Here is a 4,463-nt window from a genome sequence, read left to right as displayed (position 1 = left end):
CGCTACACAACAGCTCCACCATGAATCTCTAAAGAGCAATCTGCACTCTGATCTGCTGACCCCAAATCCACACACTTCATCCGCAGGCTCCTCCCTGTGGGTCCTGCCCTTTCCCCCTCCTTTACCGACAGCGGGCATTACCGGGAGACCCCTGAGTCTCAGAATGGGAACCCCTGAGTCTAGCCCTTGGCCTCCTGCTGCCCTGCCCATGGGCCCCAGGAGGGAGGTGGGGAAGCAGGAGCGGACAAGGGTCCAGCTGCAGCTGGTCGAGCTGCACCTGGTTCCTGGTTCCCACTGGGACCAGAGTGACACCTGATCCTGGGGGGTTGTGAAATGACAGGAGGTGGCAGCCGGCCCCAGGTGCCTGTTGAGTCCTCTACCCAAGCCAGCTGGGCCCCGCCAACACCTCACGCCTCCAGGCACACGGTTAAACCTCCCCATCCGGAGGTGCCTCACTCCTGCACCATGCCTGCCTGCCGCTACCTCGGTCACCTTGTTGGCACCCTCCTCCTTGGCCTGCTGCTGCCCCTCCCCCTCCTCTGGCCCCAGGTGAGTGGGGCAGGGAGAGGCCTGTTCCAAGAAGGGGTGGAACTAGGAGCGCCAGGCGGGAGCCAGCAGAGGCTTAGCCTCTCTGGGGACAGAGAAATGAAGATTCCTGGCATGGAAATGGGGAGACCAATGAAAACTAAAATGCGGGGATCCCTGGTGCCTAAAGGGGGTGACCCTTAGACTGTCAGGTGTGAGGTCCAATGTGCTAGAGGTGGGAGACCACTGAAAGCTGAAATTTGGGGAGAGACTCTGTGCTGAGGCTGGAGACACAGTGGTAGGAGGGGAACTCTGACCAAGCTCCAGAGCTCAGCTGTGCGGTGTGGGTATCCGTGCGGGGGTCCCCTAAGGACGAGGGCTCTGAAGTCAAGAGTTAGTTCAGCCCTCCCAAGTGTTGGGGACCCCTGCCTAGAGGTGGGGCTCTCTCAAGGCTGTAGTGGGGTGTGGGGAGCAGGGACTGAGACTCAGAATTCCCGGGAGATTGAGATTTGGGGCCGTCGGACAGGAGGCGGGCATCCTCTGAGAGCGGGACTGAGTCCCCCACTGCGCGTCCGCCTCCCAGGCACAGAAGCAGAGAAATCAGGCGTGTGCCCCGCGCTAGAGGTGGACCTGAACTGCACGCAGGAGTGCCTCTCGGATGGGGAATGCGCGTGCTGCCGGGCCAGCTGCGCCACCGTCTGCCAGATGCCCAGTGGTAACCCCGGGGGACCCACGTGGGACGGAGGCTGGAGTGACTGCAGCTCCCGGTTCAGTAGCAGGGGTGCTCCCGACCCAGGAGTCCCTGGCCAGGTCAAGGCGGATGGAACCAGGTCCGGCCAGGGCGCTCCCTCCCACAGCCCCGAGACAAAGGCATCGCTGAAGCTCAGCAGGGGTAAAGAGAGGCATCCCCACTCCAGGCTGGATTCAATGCTCTAGAGAAGGACCCACTTCCAGGACACACTGCGGGGACATTGTTCTCAGAGGTCAGGGGACCTCCCCAGCCAGCTGGAGCTGCAGGGCTGCCCTAGTGAGAGAGCTGGATCCCAAAGCCTGGGGAGCGCATCCTTATCAGCATTCTTCCCCTGGGGTCTCCCCCAGCCCTGGGGGTAAGACTTGGGGTGCCTGGCCTGGCAAGACTCCCTGGATTCCTCTGTCCAGATGGAAATAGACTTTACAGATTTAGGAGAGCATCTTAAAGATGTGGAGTAAACATCTGAGAGAGAAACGTTGTTGCCCAAAGTCACGCCGCCATCCCTGGCTGCATAGGAGTCCAAGCCAGGAGGTGCAGCTTTTGCCTGAGTGGTTGAAGAAATCAGGACCCCCTCCCTGAGCGCCCCTTCCACTTCGTCATCTTTAAAACACTCTCTTCCACTGTAAGGATTGAGTGAGAGAAAGTATGTGAAGCTTGGGTGTCATGAAAAGTACCTGCTAGAGCTCAAGACTGCCCAGCAGGCATGGGCAGGCCTGCTCCCGTCGGAGCAGGAAGGGTCCTTAGACAGCGTGGAATTCAAGCTTCTCACTTTTCAGAGGGAAAAACTGAGGACTAGAAGCTGGCATATGACTGGGGGTCCCAAGGTATTATGATTACTGTTCTTTATCCAAATACAGCCTCTGTGATGTTCCCGCCTTGTGATTTCTCTGAAGATGCCTCCAGGGGCCTGAAAGTTTGAAACTAGAGATTCAGTCACTTGAGCAGGGAGGTGGGAGGTGGAGGGACGACAGGCCCCTCGGGGGGCCCCTGGGTCTGGGGGCCTCTAACCTGGACCAGAGGGAAGAGGACATTGGGAGAGAAAGACAGACACATGAGAGAGGAGGGGGGAGAAAAGAGGAGTCTCTGCTGTTCCCTGGTCTCAGGTGGACAGACTGAGGCAGGAAGAGGGGCAGGACCAGAGGGCCTCCTGAGCTAGAATCCTAGTTGTGCCATCTGCTTGCTGTGGGTCCTGAGCAAGTCGCTTCACCTCTCTGAGCCTCTGCGTTCTCGCTGGCAAAATGGGATGAGAATCCCAGATGTTGTAGGGTCGACATGAGGCTAAATGAAATCATACATGTGAAATGTCTCAGGAGAGAGTAGACCCTCCACACACAGTGGCTTGTTTTGTGAGTACCCCGCTCCCGATGCCCTTCTGTCCGGGAGCAGCTCGGTATTGAGAGCTCCTGCCCTTCTCAGTGGAAAGGGTGACTTTGTGCGAGGAAGACAGCCCCTCCTGTCCTCTGCAGCTCATCACCCAGCTGTGTGCCCGTTTGACACTTGGCTGGGATTGCTTCTGGGGCTTCTGGGCATTGAGCCAGCTCCCTTCTCCTTGACCCTGGCAGTGGAGCACAGGGTGTGTGTGTGTGTCTGTCTGTCTGTCTGTCTGTCTGTGTGTCTGTGTATCTGTGTGTTAGTGGAAGAATGCGTGTCTGTGTGTGGATGAGTGATTGAGGTGGGGGGGCTTGGTGCTACATGGCTATCACTGGGAGTGAATTTATGGGAGTGAGTGAAGGGATTGTGGGTGTGTAAAGCCATCACACCAGCCCTGCACTTTACCACTTACAAAGCAGCAGAGTGCATGGTGCACAGATGCTGGAGCCGGATTCCTGGGTTCAAATCCTGTCTCTACCTTGTGTGACTTTAGGCAAATTATTTACTCTCTTAATGCCTTGCTTTCCTCATCTGTTACATAAGGAAATATTAACAATTCCTCTCCTTTTCTTTTAGGATTACTGTGAGAATTAGATGAGTTAATGTACGTCAAATGCTATATGCCTGGCACATAGAAGAGGCTAAGTAAGTATTAACTGTTGTAATTATTACAACAAAGGACTCTGACTGTGCAGGAGAAGGAATATATGTCTGTTGCCTCCACAGCAGCCCCACGACATGGGCAGCGTGGATCTCATATGGCACCTGAAGACAGGGGGCTCTGGGAGATTTCTGGCCCCAGGTCACAAAGTTAAGAAAAGGCAGAGCTGGGACTCAAACTGGGGTCCAATAATCTCAAAACTGTTGGTGGAGAGAGCAGAGGGGAGAGATTTGCAGGCAATCTTCTTGCTCCCCTGCAATCCACTCAAGTAGGCAGCTCTTCTGTTTGTGAAACCAGGTGAAGGGTGGTGGGAGGTCATCCTCTGAAGCGTTCATCTCCCTGCTTCCCCTCTGCCCATGCCCCTTACTCCTTTTTCTACCCAGAAAAGCAGGTTTCTTGCTCCAAGCTGGACATCGCCTGTCCCCAGCTCAGCCTCTGCCTGAACCACTGCCAGGTAAACAGCACGTGTCTGGCCAGTTGAGATGCTGCCACAATGTTTGTGGGAAGGTGTCCTATGTCACACCTGTCTTCTGAGGTTGCTGGGGGTGGGGGGAAGCACACTGATACCCAGATGTGATGACACCTGCAGGAGGTTGAAAAGGAGAACCTGAGCTAACACACTGCTGTTTACGTATCTGCCCATTGATTTACTTTCATCCGCTCAACGACTATTCACTAAGTCTCTATCACTTGCCATGCACTGCTCTAGGTGTTAAGATGCTCTGTGAGTGAACAGATCAGACAGGAAGTTCTCTCTAGGCAGTTTATGCACTACTGGACAATAAACAAAATAAATAAGCAAGTATATTCTGTGGATGTTAGAGGGAGATCAGGGTCCTGGAGAAAAAAGAAAACAGAAAGGGCATAACGAGTACTAGGGTGGAGGAAGGGGGCAGGGAATGGTGTTGCAGTTTCTACCTGGGACCACGAGTGAGGGCACCACCAAGAAGGCAGCTTATGAACAGAGAGTTGTGCAAATGCCAGGGGGAGACATGAGGCCATCAGGGGAGAGTGTTACAGCCAGAAGGGGCAGCAGGTACAAAATGGGAGCATCTCTGGTAAGTTTCAGGAAAAGCCAGAAGGCTGGCTTTCTTTTCCTAGAATAACTATGGACGTGTCCACTGAATTCTGCCTGTCTTCTGAGGTTGCTATGAA

At 54.9% G+C, this 4,463-nt stretch overlaps 1 pseudogene; it reads left to right on the top strand.

Annotated features, from left to right (window-relative positions):
- Nucleotides 1-465: 465 nt before the first annotated feature.
- Nucleotides 466-3,842, top strand: LOC103090641 (WAP four-disulfide core domain protein 2-like; annotated as a pseudogene).
- The last annotated feature ends 621 nt before the right edge of the window (nt 3,843-4,463 follow it).

The sequence above is a fragment of the Lipotes vexillifer genome, unplaced genomic scaffold (genome assembly GCF_000442215.2).
Source record: "Lipotes vexillifer unplaced genomic scaffold, Lipotes_vexillifer_v1.1 scaffold2049, whole genome shotgun sequence".
NCBI classification, from domain to species: Eukaryota; Metazoa; Chordata; class Mammalia; order Artiodactyla; family Lipotidae; genus Lipotes; species Lipotes vexillifer.
This window is presented reverse-complemented; position numbering and strand designations above follow the sequence as displayed.